Here is a 17514-nt window from a genome sequence, read left to right on the forward strand (position 1 = left end):
GTTGAACAAAAAAGAAACCAATGAAAATCAATAAGGAAACAAGATATATGAAGAAACCCAATAAAAGGAAAAACGAAAAATAAAGAAGAACATGAAAACTGAAGAATATCAGTGCACAAGTTGAAAATTGTGAAAAACCGAATGAACCCCCCCCCCCCCCCCCCCCATCCAACCCACCCCCCCCCCCCCCCCCCCCCCCGAAGAAAACCATTGAAAATGAAGAAAGTGAAAAAGAAGTAAAAGCAAACCATTAAACCCCGAGAAAGAAACAAAGAAAGAAAAGAAAAACTAGAAACAAACAACAGGTGAAAAAATGAAGAAAATAAGGAAAATGAAGAAAACAGGTAAAGAGACAAAAAATCAAAACAAAAAAGAAAATAAAAAAACGAAAGAAGCGAGACCGAGCGAATTGATCGAAAACAGCCGAAAAAAAGACGGAAATGGGCCGGCCCTGTAGCTACCTTTCTGGCGAGGGTTACCACGTTGTGGCCGGCCCAGTAGGTACCCATCGATACTGGACTGACTAATTCCCACGTGTTTCTAAAAAAAAGACTAATTCCCACGTTGGAGTACTGTTTTTTTTTTCAAAAAAGTACTTTTTTTACCCCTAAGAAAAAAGTACTGTTTATTTATTGAGAAAGGTATTGTATTCTGTTTCTGAATCCGTGTTCGTAATGAACTCGAGTCTGTATTGGATGCGGCTTCAAGAAACAGGATAGGTCAATCCCCAGTAGTACTCCTACATAACGCAGCCTGCGGCCAAGAAAGGCAAGAACAGATCGATTGTAGCACGCCACGGGACCGAGACGATGTCCTCTCCTTTCCAACCTCCAGCACCTCGACTCGCCGACATGGCAGCGGAAGAAGGGGACGGGGAGGAGGAGAAGACGATCGTCGTCGGAGCTGGAGACACGGCGGCGGAGGAGATCGTCGCCGGGGCAGACGAGGAGGAGGAGATGCACGGCGGCTGGGACGGTGGCCATGGAGGAGGCAACGGTATGTTCCGTCCCCCGCCGGGGTTCCGGTTCATGCCGACCGAGGACGAGATGATCAGGTACTACCTGCTCCCCAAGCTCCAGGGCAGGGCGTACGTCCCCAACAACGCCATCATCGAGGACACCGTCTACCAGTGCCACCCGGACGGGCTCACAAGTACGTTCGTTCTACTTCTCCCGTCGGTTTCCGCCGCCTGACGATCGATGGATCATCTTGCACCTTCTTGATGGTTCTTGGCGATCGTTTCTTGCTTTCTTGCGTCCGTGGATTTGCAGGCAAGTACATGGACCGGGGCCAGGCCGGCAGAAGCTTCTACTTCCTGTCGCCGAGGGAGCGCAAGTACAAGAACGGGGCGAGGCCGCGGCGGGACACCAAGGACCGCCTCGGGCGGTGGAAGGCGTCGACGGGCAAGACGGACGAGAGGGGCGGCGGCGACGTCCGCAAGGAGGAGAGAGTGGCCGGCGACGGCACCACCAAGTACTGCAAGAGCGGCCTCGCCTACTTCTACTTCCGGGGCCGCGGGGAGAAGGAGAAGAAGTCCGGCTGGCTCATGCAGGAGCTCACCGTCCCGGAGTACGAGATCAAGCTCCCCGAGAAGGGCGGCCCTGGCGGACCCACGGTGAGTTTTCTCCTCCGAGATTCAAACCACATTACCGTTTCGACTTGTTTTTTTTTCTTTCTTTCTTGTTTGCTAAAAGTAATTCGTCTCAAGCTGATTTCTAGATTATCAACAATCGATTCCGTTCGCGGGCAATAGATATGATTTCTTTCTCAAGAATGTCGAACATGTTGCTAGGGTTCGTCAACTATTAAACACGTCGCTAAGAGGATTAAATCATATCGAAGAAGAAAAATCTAGCATGCATGCCTTGCTTAGGATTAAATCATATTTGGCGGTGAAGACCAGGATTAGTCCGTGGTGTGTATGTTCACAGAGGGTTTTTATGACTTTGTAGACACTAGACACAACCAAATTTCGAAAGGGCAAAAATTTCTGTTACCCTCAAAATAGTCAAAAATTATGGATTCTTTTGAAAACTTGGAATTATTTTTGGAGAAATTAATGATATTTTATTTTTATTTGAATAGTTTTGCATTTAAACAACTAGATAAAAAAATATGTACCAAAACTTCTTGATTTAAACATGGTCTCCAATAGACAATTATTGACCACTGGTTTGTTGTAGATTTATCTTAATACATTATGAAATTTTATATCATGATGAAACATCTTCATTGCAAATCTATTGATGCTAAGTTCGTCAACAATTAAACATCTCATGCACAAATCGCAGGAGACAAAATAAATTCTACTAGTGGCCAACATAAATCTAGTAGCATGTATGTCTTGCTTAGGATTAAATCATACCTCACGGTGAGGACGGGGTTTAGTCTGTGGTGTGGATATTCACCGAGGGTTTTCATGAAATTGTAGACACGACCAAGGTTTAGAACTTCAAAAGGGAAAAAAATTATGTGACCCTCAATATAGTCGAATTTCTGAATTCTTTTGAAAATTTAGAAATTATTTTCAGACAAATCCATGAATTTTTTATATGATTTTTTGCAATTTTTTATTTGAATTTGAATGAATTTGCAAAACAACTCAATAAATAAAAATGTAGACTGCCCGCAAAAAAATTGTAGACATAGCTTCTTGATTTAGGTTTCCAATAGACAATCGGATACCACTAGTTTGAGTAGTAAATTATAAAAAATGTGGTTTAGATCTAATGATGCTATTTTACTTCGCAAATCCAAATATTTTGTACAAAATTGTTTTTACGGGAATTTCACATATTAAATCTCAATATGTTTTGCTAGAATTGAAAGTTTTCTTTTAAGTCTCCAATAGACATATTATAAGTCTTGGTATATTTTTGCGGGAATTTGTGGTGGGCAAATTGAAAATAGTTTTGCTAGAATTTTCTTTTAGGTCCTCGATAGATTTACCAAAGTGCAGCACTTTTCTGAATCAAGACTCAATCTCAGTTCACTTGAAATAGGCAGGCCATATTAAGAAACATTTGACCCTTCCTTAGAACACTTTTCTTCAAGCCTTGATGGATTTAGACAAGTGCTTACTCTCATTTGATTGAGGCATATGTACGGATTGGACCGACCTAAAAATCATCTGATTTAGAGAAGTGATTACTTTGACTTTGATTGGATTGGATGCATGCAGTTGGACAGATACGTGATGTACAAGATTTACCCGGCGCCGGTCGGCAGAAAAAAACGGAACAATGACGATGAGGCAGGCCCCAGCAACGCCGAGCTGGTGGAGAGCGACGACGAAGGGGAGACGGCGGAGCTTCCTCCAAAGCTCTCGGAGAAACAGGCGGGCAAGAGGCCCGTGTCGGAGGGCCAGCAGCTGCGCACCCCCGCCGCCGCGAAGAAGAAGCGGGGTCGCCGCTCAAACCGCCTGCAAACCGACGGCATGCAAGCTCCATTCGGGATGATGGAATACCACGATGGATCAGGGCAGCCCATGGGGTATCAAGCTGGCGCACCGACGCCGGTGCCATACAACAACGGCCAGGTGCAGGCACCGCGGCAGCAGGTGGCGTACAACGGTCAGGTGCCGATGATGACATCGCAAACGGCGTACAACGGTCAGATGCCGGTGACGCAGCAGCAGGGGGCGTACAACGGTCAGGTGCCGATGATGACACGGCAGCCGGCGGCGTACAACGGGCAGATGCCGGTGCCGCAGCAGCAGCAGGTGGCGTTCGACTGGCAGGTGCGGCCGCCGCCGTACGGTCAGAACCAGACAATGGTGACGCGGCCTTCGTGCCCGGCCGGCCAAGCAGCGAACCCGCCGCCGGTCGTCCCTCAGATGCAGAAGCAGCCAGAGACGGATGAGATGCTCGAGAAGCGGGTGCTTGAACAAAACCTGGAGGAATACCTCTGGATGCAGCAGCAGATGGCGGTCATGATGCGCCAGCAGCAGCAATGGACGATGGCGTTCATGATGCAGCAGCAGCAGACGTACTTCGGCGGCTCCAACGCCGATTGCCATCCCGACGCGGGGGCCAAGGCCCCTCAGTTCTCGCTCGACGAGTTCCTCGCCAGCGTGGCCGCGGAGCACTACGAGCGCAGTCGGGCGGTGCCCCCGGCGAGCGGCTCCCCAGGAGAGGCGGCGCCGGTGAACGCCGAGGGTTCGCCGGACAGCACGGTGGTGTCTGCGGTGGGAGGCGGGGACGGCAACAACGGCAACCATGACCGGGCGGAGTCTGCCGCTGCGACGGCTTCGCCGGGTGGGAGCGGGAGCGCGTCCTCTGAGGGCGAGATGGCCCCCGACATGGTTGGGCCCAGTGATCGGTGCTCAATTCTGTGATTCCAGCAGGAACGGGAGGGTTTGCGCAGGATTTCGCATAGTGATCGGTGCTGAAATCTGGTATATATGGAGATCGTGTGTTCGTTACCGTGTTCTTGGTCGAAACTGTAGTGTTTTGTTGACGTCTTGTTTATGCCAGTCTTTCATTGTTAAGTAGTTGTAAGCTGAAACTTCTTGGTCTCTTTCTCGACTCCAAACAAACATATGTTTGATTGTTGATCGATGGAATAGTTTGTGTGTTCTGTAGAAAAAACATCTGTGCTTCTGTGGTTTCTCTTCTTCTTTCCTTCTTGATTGATTGACAGACGGTATTGGAGAAAGTATGACTCATGCACGATTTAATTGTTGGATTTGGTTTGGTTCGGTCTCTTTGCTTCTTCTTTTTATCAATGTTCAGAAGCAAAGATGGGGAGCTCGGATTCTTCAGCCAGCGCGGCAAGATTTGTCCACGGCTGACAATTTTCATGGCCCAATTAATCTCATCTGATTTGAGCCGCTGCAGTGCAGGCCAAATCGGAGGCCAAGATTCAGGTCAAAACGCTGACCCTGACCTATGACTTTGCCCATCATTTGTTTTTTGTCGTGTGCAGTCCTGTCTGTGTCGAGAGAGACAGCTGACTGCTTCTCTGCTCCCTACGGTTGTTCAGAGATGCAATTAATTAATTAGTGATCTTCTTGGTTCACAGGGGACTTTCAGTTGAAGTAATCGAACACCTGATGAAGCTGACTTCAGAGCTAGTGATGCACGATGGCTTTCAGGAATTACGTAATTCACAAGGTTTGCCAACAGGACAAGAGGAAATTCTTACCATTCAACCCAGGTTTGGGCTTTTTGCCGTCAGAAATCAAAGACCTGGGTCTGGAATCCTCCGTTTACTGTTTTTCTTTTCGTTTCGAATATTATTTAAACCATTGTTATAAGACGTTGAAAACCACAAGGAGCTTCAGAAACAAATCAAACCAAACTGTTAAGGTTGATTTTACATAAAAACACCTTTCCTTTAGCTTTGTTGCACAAAATGCCACATATATTGGTATAATATATGTTGCAGCTAGTTCTAATCCATAGTTTGATTATGCGGACATGATTCCTAACGAGTGGATCCCGCTTGCAAGTATCCGTAGTTTTAGTTGCTCATTACAAATTTTGGTTTAGAAGTTAACATTTAATAAAATACAAAAAAAATCAATAAATTGTATATATAACCAATGCTTATTTGAGGAAAAAAATTAACTTATTTTGAGATATTGGCGGTTTATTGGCTCAATCGTTTATGTTTCAAAAATCAATAAAAAAACCATTAAATTGTATATGTAGCAAGTATTTATCTAGAAATTTCTGAATCATTTTGATCATATTAGAAATTGTAATTAGTGCACTTACAACTGGAACCAACCCATTAGAAATCATGCCAACGGAATCAAATGATGGATTAGAGCATCTCCAATAGCTTTTCAAAAAAACCATCCCTATGAATGTGCATTGGGACTCTTCCAATAAATTTATTAGATTTCACAGGTGCGCTCCTAGCAAATCTCCAATACAACTTTCTCTATAATTAATCTAACATATGTCTCTCACCTGTCAACTCTCTCTCTCTCTCTCTCTCTCTCTCTCATGCACGAAGACACCGATGACACGGTGGGCTGGGGGCCCGACACGGGCGGTGCGGTAATAAGCGCGATGGCAACAGTTTGGTGGTCTAGCGGGTAGCGGCGGTGACGTGAAGAGGCAACGTGGTGGCCTGGTGGCGGTCGGGCGAGTATTGCCGATGGTCCAGCAGTCATTGGCACTGGCGGGCTCACGTGGTATGTATATAGGGGAAGATTGGGTATCTGTTGGATGACATCCTAAATATTATTGGGTTTAGAAAAAGGGTGTGGCTAGGTCTTAGTTGACTGAAACTTAACCAAGTCTCGGTCAAATGACATAATATGCAAGAAAGAAAACTAAAAAGAAAAATTTACATGGATCTTAATTTAACATCTTACAAATATAGCATCGACTAAGACATAACCAAGTCTATATTTGAGTGCTAGGAAAGCTGCTGGTGTAGAGCTAGTTACAACAAATTACATATTTACACTTTTCCGTATGAAAAATACTACACATTTTACATTAGTATAAGATTACACATTTTACACTAATAGATGGTGTTACACAAACCGTAAGAGTAGATATTCTATATATATTATTAGGGGGGGGGGGTAATTTTTCGCCGGCCTCTACACCAACGAAGAATGCGCACGTCCTTTTAAGCATGAGTGCCATCCTCAAGGACAAATACATGAGTACCAAAAAAGCCTAGTCCTCAAGAATAAGTAGGAACCTAAATTTACATTCACTTCCCCAACCACTTGACCTAGTCTCACTCCCCTTAAAATTAGGGGCAGAATTTCTCTTACCGGCCTCTACACCAACTAGTGACGCACACAGCCTTTAAGCATGAGTACTAAGATTTTTAATGTCGGGTACTCTTCAAGCCTAGTCCTCAAGGATAAATGCATGAGTACTAGAAAAGTTTGGTCCTAAAGAATAAATAGAAACCTCAGTTCACCTTCATGAGGATTTGAACCTACGTGTTGAGTAAGGTTGGTTACCACTAGAACAGACAGAACGAAGCCGCCGCCGACGCAGGGCGATCTAGGTCAGCAGCCGCCGCCGGCCGCCGCCGCTACTACTTCCGACCCTCCGTGTTGTGGTAGGTCGTGATTAGTTTTCATCGGGAGATTACTCGCTGTTTGTCTCCCGCTGCATGGATCTGATCTGGTGCATGCAAGTGCAAGTCCTACGTGTTTTGAAGGCTATGTACGCATGCAATCTCAGCACGAGGTGACTGTCTTGGATGTTGAGAGTTGGATGCTAGCTTGATGTTTTGACGAGGATTTTTTTTCTGCTAGACCTGTTGTCCCCTAGTGTTTAAACTAGGGTTTGCTGTCCTCCGGCGGCTACAGCTGTCCGAGAGTTTTTCGTTCATCGTACGCCGTCGTCTCCAGCGACCGGACACAATGAAGCTAATCAGTTGGAACTGCCGTGGTATGCTTTCGCCCACGGCAATTCGAGAGCTCTTGGATCTTCAAGGGCGTGTGAAAGCGGATGTGATTTTCTTGTCTGAATCCCATCTGAATACAGCTAAGGCAACTGAGATAAGGGTGAAGCTAGGTTTTGATCGTTTTCATATTGTTGATAGTGATGGACGATCAGGAGGTCTTGCACTTTTTTACAACCTTTCAAATGAAGTGGTGTTAAATTATGCGTCGCCTAATTTCATTGATGGTTTTGTCATGGATGGAATCAACGTGTCATGGCGGCTGACTGGTTTTTATGGAGAGCCAAACTGGGACATGAAACACTTGTCATGGACGAATATGAGAACCCTTCATCACAACTCAACAGGACCATGGATGATCTTTGGAGATTTTAATGAGATACTAGTTGCTAGCGAGAAGGAGGGTGGAAACATCAGACCGCAACAATATATGCAGAATTTTCGAGACTGTGTGGATGATTGTGGTTTACAAGAAATCATGTCTATAGGGGACCCTTTTACTTGGAGTAGAGGTGTGATCAGAGAAAGGCTGGATAGAGCTTTATGCAATGAAAAGTGGGCTGATATTTTTCCTTATGCAGCGGTTATCCATGAACACCATGTGCATTCAGACCACAGACCAATACTGCTAGATACAGAATATTATTCCGCGGTTATGGGACAGAAGCAAAGAGGTGAAAGAAGGTTTGAAGCAAGATGGTTGAGTGAATCTACAGTTGATGAAATTGTTAAAAGCGCCTGGGAAAGAGCGAAGCTGGTAGGGATAGGTCCTTCGCTTGCGTCCAGAACAAAGTCAGTTAAGGATGACATGTTCATTTGGGACCGTGATACACTCAAAGGTCCAAAGAAGAGAATTAATAAGTTGAAGAAAGAGCTAGAGAAGTTGAGAAGATGTACACTGACAGAAGAAGTAAGACAGAAAATCAAGGAGGCACAAATCCTAATAGAAAACCTATTGGATCAGGAGGAGCTAGTGTGGCTGCAACGTGGACGAGCCAACTGGCTACTACATGGTGACAGAAATACATCTTATTTCCACAAAGCAGCTATAGCCCGTAAGAAAAGGAATTGTATCCGAAGATTGCTTGACGATACAGGGGTTTGGAAGGAGGAGTTGGATGATATAAACAGTATAATTACGAGTTATTTCAAAGAGCTTTTTACATCCCAGGTGACCGTACCCGATATTAATGTTTTGAGTAAAGTCCAAAGGCGAGTTTCAAAAGCAATGAATACGACCCTGATGGCGCCATACACGGCTGAGGAGGTACGGAAGGCTCACTTTTCCATTGGAGATTTCAAGGCACCAGGACCAGATGGCCTTCACGCGGTCTTTTATAAACGGTTCTGGTCTATGTTGGGTGATGACTTGGTTATGGAAGTTCTGAATGCGATCAATTCCCGGGTTATGCCACAAGGGTGGAATGACACTACTATTGTCATGATCCCAAAAGTAAATTTCCCGGAGAAAGTTACTCAATTCAGACCGATCAGTTTATGCAATGTGGTATACAAGGTGATTTCTAAGATGATAGCTGCGAGACTCAAGGTGTTACTCCCAGAGATCATTAGCCCTACCCAGAGTGCCTTTGTTCCTGGTCGACTCATTATGGATAATGTGCTAATAGCTTACGAGAGTTTACATGCAATAAAACAAAAGAAGGTGGGCAGAGATGGTTGGTGTGCGGTGAAACTTGATATGCATAAAGCCTATGACAGAGTTGAGTGGGTTTTCCTGGAAGCAATGTTATTGAAGCTGGGATTCCATGAGGATTGGGTTAAGATGATAATGTTGTTGGGGAACGTAGTAATTTCAAAAAAATTCCTACGCACACTCAAGATCATGGTGATGCATAGCAACGAGAGGGGAGAGTGTGATCTACGTACCCTCGTAGACCGACAGCGGGAGCGTTATGACAACGTGGTTGATGTAGTCGTACGTCTTCACGGCCCGACCGATCAAGCACCGAAACTACAGCACCTCCGAGCAAAATCGTGTGCAAGTCGAGCTACTGCTAGGGGCCTGAGGCTAGGTCGTTTCACAGCCCCTTCTCAAGACAGTCGTGCTGCCGCACCACTGCTAGAACTACAAGATGGCAGCGTCCCGAAGCGGATTCGTGGCGATGTTATAATAGCTCCTCATACCACCTTCCCCCGTGGCGTGTGCCGATTCTTTTGCTAGTGCACCTAGTTGAACACACAGATCCCCACGGGGTAGTTTTAGCACACGTTCAGCTCGATGACGATCCCCGGACTCCGATCCAGCAAAGTGTCGGGGAAGAGTTCTGTCAGCACGACGGCGTGGTGACGATCTTGATGTTCTACCGTCGCAGGGCTTCGCCTAAGCACCGCTACAATATTATCGAGGAGTATGGTGGAAGGGGGCACCGCACACGGCTAAGAAAACGATCACGTGGATCAACTTGTGTGTCTAGGGGTGCCCCTGCCCCCGTATATAAAGGAGCAAGGGGAGGAGGCCGGCCGGCCCTAGGGCGCGCCAAGGAGGAGGAGTCCTCCTCCTAGTAGGAGTAGGACTCCCCTCTTTCCTACTACTACTAGGAGGGGGAAAGGAAGGGGGAGAGGGAGAAGGAAAGGGGGGCGCCGCCCCCCCCTCTCCTAGTCCAATTCGGACCAGAGGAGGAGGGGGCGCGCGGCCCACCCTGGACGCCCCCCTCTCTCTCCACTAGGGCCCATAAGGCCCATTACTTCTCCCGGGGGGTTCCGGTAACCCTCTGGCACTCCGGTTTTCTCCGAAATCATCCGGAACACTTTCGGTGTCCGAATATAGCCGTCCAATATATCAATCTTTATGTCTCGACCATTTCGAGACTCCTCGTCATGTCCGTGATCACATCCGGGACTCCGAACTAACTTCGGTACATCAAAACTCATAAACTCATAATATAACGGTCATCGAAACCTTAAGCGTGCGGACCCTACGGGTTCGAGAACAATGTAGACATGACCAAGACATGTCTCCGGTCAATAACCAATAGCGGAACCTGGATGCTCATATTGGCTCCCACATATTCTATGAAGATCTTTATCGGTCAGACCGCATAACAACATACGTTGTTCCCTTTGTCATCGGTATGTTACTTGCCCGAGATTCGATCGTCGGTATCTCAATACCTAGTTCAATCTCGTTACCGGCAAGTCTCTTTACTCGTTTCGTAATACATCATCTCGTAACTAACTCATTAGTTGCAATGCTTGCAAGGCTTATGTGATGTGCATTACCGAGAGGGCCCAGAGATACCTCTCCGACAATCGGAGTGATAAATCATAATCTCGAAATATGCCAACCCAACATTTACCTTTGGAGACACCTGTAGAGCTCCTTTATAATCACCCAGTTATGTTGTGACGTTTGGTAGCACACAAAGTGTTCCTCCGGCAAACGAGAGTTGCATAATCTCATAGTCATAGGAACATGTATAAGTCATGAAGAAAGCAATAGCAACATACTAAACGATCGGGTGCTAAGCTAATGGAATGGGTCATGTCAATCACATCATTCTCCTAATAATGTGATCCCGTTAATCAAATGACAACACATGTCTATGGTTAGAAAACATAACCATCTTTGATTAACGAGCTAGTCAAGTAGAGGCATACTAGTGACGTTTAGTTTGTCTATGTATTCACACAAGTATTATGTTTCTGGATAATACAATTCTAGCATGAATAATAAACATTTATCATGATATAAGGAAATAAAATAATAACATTATTATTGCCTCTAGGGCATATTTCCTTCAGTCTCCCACTTGCACTAGAGTCAATAATCTAGATTACACAGTAATGATTCTAACACCCATGGAGCTTTGGTGTTGATCATGTTTTGCTCGTGGAAGAGGCTTAGTCAACGGGTCTGCAACATTCAGATCCGTATGTATCTTGCAAATCTCTATGTCTCCCACCTGGACTAGATCCCGGATGGAATTGAAGCGTCTCTTGATGTGCTTGGTTCTCTTGTGAAATCTGGATTCCTTTGCCAAGGCAATTGCACCAGTATTGTCACAAAAGATTTTCATTGGACCCAATGCACTAGGTATGACACCTAGATCGGATATGAACTCCTTCATCCAGACTCCTTCGTTTGCTGCTTCCGAAGCAGCTATGTACTCCGCTTCACATGTAGATCCTGCCACAACGCTCTGTTTAGAACTGCACCAACTGATAGCTCTAGCGTTTAATGTAAACACGTATCCGGTTTGCGATTTAGAATCGTCCGGATCAGTGTCAAAGCTTGCATCAACGTAACCATTTACGATGAGCTCTTTGTCACCTCCATATATGAGAAACACATCCTTAGTCCGTTTCAGGTATTTCAGGATGTTCTTGACCGCTGTCCAGTGATCCACTCCTAGATTACTTTGGTACCTCCCTGCTAGACTTATAGCAAGACACACATCAGGTCTGGTACACAGCATTGCATACATGATAGAGCCTATGGCTGAAGCATAGGGAACATCTTTCATTTTCTCTCTATCTTCTGCATTGGTCGGGCATTGAGTCTTACTCAATTTCACACCTTGTAACACAGGCAAGAATCCTTTCTTTGCTTGATCCATTTTGAACTTCTTAAAAAAATTGTCAAGGTATGTGCTTTGTGAAAGTCCAATTAAGTGTCTTGATCTATCTCTATAGATCTTAATGCCTAATATGTAAGCAGTTTCACCGAGGTCTTTCATTGAAAAACTCTTATTCAAGTATCCCTTTATGCTATCCAGAAATTCTATATCATTTCCGATTAGTAATATGTCATCTACATATAATATCAGAAATGCTACAGAGCTCCCACTCACTTTCTTGTAAATACAGGCTTCTCCAAAAGTCTGTACAAAACCAAATGCTTTGATCACACTATCAAAGCGTTTATTCCAACTCCGAGAGGCTTGCACCAGTCCATAAATGGATCGCTGGAGCTTGCACACTTTGTTAGCTCCCTTTGGATCGACAAAACCTTCCGGCTGCATCATATACAACTCTTCTTCCAGAAATCCATTCAAGAATGCAGTTTTGACATCCATTTGCCATATTTCATAATCATAAAATGCGGCAATTGCTAACATGATTCAGACAGACTTAAGCATCGCTACGGGTGAGAAGGTCGCATCGTAGTCAATCCCTTGAACTTGTCGAAAACCTTTTGCGACAAGTCGAGCTTTGTAGACAGTAACATTACCGTCAGCGTCAGTCTTCTTCTTGAAGATCCATTTATTCTCAATTGCTTGCCGATCTTTGGGCAAGTCAACCAAAGTCCACACTTTTTTCTCATACATGGATCCCATCTCAGATTTCATGGCTTCAAACCATTTTGCGGAATCTGGGCTCACTATCGCTTCTCCATAGTTCGTAGGTTCATCATGATCTAGTAGCATGACTTCCAGAACAGGATTACCATACCACTCTGGTGCGGATCTTACTCTGGTTGATCTACGAGGTTCAGTAGTATCTTGTTCTAAAGTTTCATGATCATCATAATTAGCTTCCTCACTAATTGGTGTAGGTGTCACAGAAACCGGTTTCTGTGATGTACTACTTTCCAATAAGGGAGCAGGTACAGTTACCTCATCAAGTTCTACTTTCCTCCCACTCACTTCTTTTGAGAGAAACTCCTTCTCTAGAAAGTTTCCGAATTTAGCAACAAAAGTCTTGCCTTCGGATCTATGATAGAAGGTGTTTCCAATAGTTTCCTTTGGATATCCTATGAAGACACATTTCTCCGATTTGGGTTCGAGCTTATCAGGTTGAAGCTTTTTCACATAAGCATCGCAGCCCCAAACTTTTAGAAACGACAACTTTGGTTTCTTGCCAAACCACAGTTCATAAGGCGTCGTCTCAACGGATTTTGATGGTGCCCTATTTAACGTGAATGCGGCTGTCTCTAGAGCATAACCCCAAAATGATAGCGGTAAATCAGTAAGAGACATCATAGATCGCACCATATCAAGTAAAGTACGATTACGACGTTCGGACACACCATTACGCTGTGGTGTTTCGGGTGGCGTGAGTTGCGAAACTATTCCGCATTGTTTCAAATGTACACCAAACTCGTAACTCAAATATTCTCCTCCACGATCAGATCGTAGGAATTTTATTTTCTTGTTACGATGATTTTCAACTTCACTCTGAAATTCTTTGAACTTTTCAAATGTTTCAGACTTATGTTTCATTAAGTAGATATACCCATATCTGCTTAAGTCATCTGTGAAAGTGAGAAAATAACGATATCCACCACGAGCCTCAACATTCATCGGACCACATACATCTGTATGTATGATTTCCAACAAATCTGTTGCTCTCTCCATAGTACCGGAGAACGGTGTTTTTGTCATCTTACCCATAAGGCACGGCTCACAAGTACCAAGTGATTCATAATCAAGTGGTTCCAAAAGTCCATCAGTATGGAGTTTCTTCATGCGCTTTATACCGATATGACCTAAACGGCAGTGCCACAAATAAGTTGCACTATCATTATCAACTCTGCATCTTTTGGCTTCAACATTATGAATATGTGTGTCACTACTATCGAGATTTAATAAGAATAGACCATTCTTCATGGGTGCATGACCATAAAAGATATTACTCATATAAATAGAACAACCATTATTCTCTGATTTAAATGAATAACCGTCTCGCATCAAACAAGATCCAGATATAATGTTCATGCTTAATGCTGGCACCGAATAACAATTATTTAGGTCTAATACTAATCCCGAAGGTAGATGTAGAGGTAGCATGCCGACCGCGATCACATCGACTTTGGAACCGTTTCCCACGCGCATCATCACCTCGTCCTTAGCCAATCTTCGCTTAATCCGTAGTCTCTGTTTCGAGTTGCAAATGTTAGCAACAGAACCAGTATCAAATACCCAGGTGCTACTGCGAGCATTAGTAAGGTACACATCAATAACATGTATATCACATATACCTTTGTTCACCTTGCCATCCTTCTTATCCGCCAAATACTTGGGGCAGTTCCGCTTCCAGTGACCAGTCTGCCTGCAGTAGAAGCACTCAGTTTTAGGCTTAGGTCCAGATTTGGGTTTCTTCTCTTGAGCAGCAACTTGCTTGCTGTTCTTTTTGAAGTTCCCTTTCTTCTTCCCTTTGCCCTTTTTCTTGAAACTAGTGGTCTTGTTGACCATCAACACTTGATGCTCCTTCTTGATTTCTACCTCCGCAGCTTTCAGCATTGCGAAGAGCTCGGGAATAGTCTTATTCATCCCTTGCATATTATAGTTCATCACGAAGCTCTTGTAGCTAGGTGGCAGTGATTGGAGAATTCTGTCAATGACGCAATCATCTGGAAGATTAACTCCCAATTGAATCAAGTGATTATTATACCCAGACATTTTGAGTATATGCTTACTGACAGAACTGTTCTCCTCCATCTTGCAGCTATAGAACTTATTGGAGACTTCATATCTCTCAATCCGGGCATTTGCTTGAAATATTAACTTCAACTCCTGGAACATCTCATATGCTCCATGACGTTCAAAACGTCGTTGAAGTCCCGATTCTAAGCCGTAAAGCATGGCACACTGAACTATCGAGTAGTCATCAGCTTTGCTTTGCCAGACGTTCATAACATCTGGTGTTGCTCCAGCAGCAGGCCTGGCACCCAGCGGTGCTTCCAGGACATAATTCTTCTGTGCAGCAATGAGGATAATCCTCAAGTTACGGACCCAGTCCGTGTAATTGTTACCATCATCTTTCAACTTTGCTTTCTCAAGGAACGCATTAAAATTCAACGGAACAACAGCACGGGCCATCTATCTACAATCAAACATAAACAAGCAAGATACTATCAGGTACTAAGTTCATGATAAATTTAAGTTCAATTAATCATATTACTAAAGAACTCCCACTTAGATAGACATCCCTCTAATCCTCTACGTGATCACGTGATCCAAATCAACTAAACCATGTCCGATCATCACGTGAGATGGAGTAGTTTCATTGGTGAACATCACTATGTTGATCATATCTACTATATGATTCACGCTCGACCTTTCGGTCTCCGTGTTCCAAGGCCATATCTGCATATGCTTGGCTCGTCAAGTATAACCTGAGTATTCTGCGTGTGCAACTGTTTTGCACCCGTTGTATTTGAACGTAGAGCCTATCACACCCGATCATCACGTGGTGTCTCAGCATGAAGAACTTTCGCAACGGTGCATACTCAGGGAGAACACTTCTTGATAATTAGTGAGAGATCATCTTAAAATGCTACCGTCAAACAAAGCAAGATAAGATGCATAAAAGATAAACATCACATGCAATCAATATAAGTGATATGATATGGCCATCATCATCTTGTGCTTGTGATCTCCATCTTCGAAGCACCGTCATGATCACCATTGTCACCAGCGTGACACCTTGATCATCATCGTAGCATCGTTGTCGTCTCGCCAATCTTATGCTTCCACGACTATCGCTATCGCTTAGTGATAAAGTAAAGCATTACAGCGTAATTGCATTGCATACAATAAAGCGACAACCATATGGCTCCTGCCAGTTGCCGATAACTCGGTTACAAAACATGATCATCTCATACAATAAAATTTAGCATCATGCCTTGACCATATCATATCACAACATGCCCTGCAAAAACAAGTTAGACATCTTCTACTTTGTTGTTGCAAGTTTTACGTGGCTTCTACGGGCTTAAGCAAGAACCAATCTTACCTACGCATCAAAACCACAACGATAGTTTGTCAAGTTGGTGCTGTTTTAACCTTCGCAAGGACCGGGCGTAGCCACACTTGGTTCAACTAAAGTTGGAGAAACTGACACCCACCAGCCACCTGTGTGCAAAGCATGTCGGTAGAACCAGTCTTGCGTAAGCATACGCGTAATCTCGGTCTGGGCCGCTTCATCCAACAATACCGCCGAACCAAAGTATGACATGCTGGTAAGCAGTATGACTTATATCGCCCACAACTCACTTGTGTTCTACTCGTGCATATAACATCAACACATAAAACCTAGACTCGGATGCCACTGTTGGGGAACGTAGTAATTTCAAAAAAATTCTACGCACACTCAAGATCATGGTGATGCATAGCAACGAGAGGGGAGAGTGTGATCTACGTACCCTCGTAGACCGACAGCAGAAGCGTTATGACAACGTGGTTGATGTAGTCGTACGTCTTCACGTCCCGACCGATCAAGCACCGAAACTACGGCACCTCCGAGTTTTAGCACACGTTCAGCTCGATGACGATCCCCGGACTCCGATCCAGCAAAGTGTCGGGGAAGAGTTCGTCAGCACGACGGCGTGGTGACGATCTTGATGTTCTACCGTCGCAGGGCTTCGCCTAAGCACCGCTACAATATTATCGAGGAGTATGGTGGAAGGGGGCACCGCACACGGCTAAGAAAACGATCACGTGGATCAACTTGTGTGTCTAGGGGTGCCCCCTGCCCCCATATATAAAGGAGCAAGGGGAGGAGGTCGGCCGGCCCTAGGGCGCGCCAAGGAGGAGGAGTCCTCCTCCTAGTAGGAGTAGGACTCCCCTCTTTCCTACTCCTACTAGGAGGGGGAAAGGAAGGGGGAGAGGGGGAAGGAAAGGGGGGTGCCGCCCCCCTCTCCTAGTCCAATTCGGACCAGAGGGGGAGGGGGCGCGCGGCCCACCCTGGCCGCCCCTCTCTCTCCACTAGGGCCCATAAGGCCCATTACTTCTCCCGGGGGGGTTCCGGTAACCCTCCGGCACTCCGGTTTTCTCCGAAATCATCCGAGGCTTTCGTGTTGCTTCGTTTGGATGCGTCAAGTTCCTCTACTACCTGTGTACGACTACGGGGTTTCTCCAAGTACGCCACCGGCAAGACCGACGCCCGAACGACTTCATACCGAAACGACAAGTCCTCTCCGAATGTGTGTACGACTACCGTAGCGCCGAAGACTTTGGATGCTCGAACGAGTATCGAACGAAACACCAAGTACCACTATCGCCGAGTACAACTACTTCCGCGATGATACGAGAACAACTACCGTCGACCCTTGAAGCCTCCGTGGATGTCAAGTCCCTCGCCGTGATCCCGAACATCTACGGAAAATTGTGCAACTAAGAACGTGAATGACTACCGCCGCCAAGATCACGAGTACCTCTACCGTCG

At 45.2% G+C, this 17514-nt stretch overlaps 1 pseudogene; it reads left to right on the forward strand.

Annotated features, from left to right (window-relative positions):
- Positions 1-804: 804 nt before the first annotated feature.
- On the forward strand, positions 805-4336 carry LOC125512546 (annotated as a pseudogene).
- Positions 4337-17514: the final 13178 nt, after the last annotated feature.

Source organism: Triticum urartu, chromosome 6 (assembly GCF_003073215.2).
Source record: "Triticum urartu cultivar G1812 chromosome 6, Tu2.1, whole genome shotgun sequence".
Classification (NCBI taxonomy): Eukaryota; Viridiplantae; Streptophyta; class Magnoliopsida; order Poales; family Poaceae; genus Triticum; species Triticum urartu.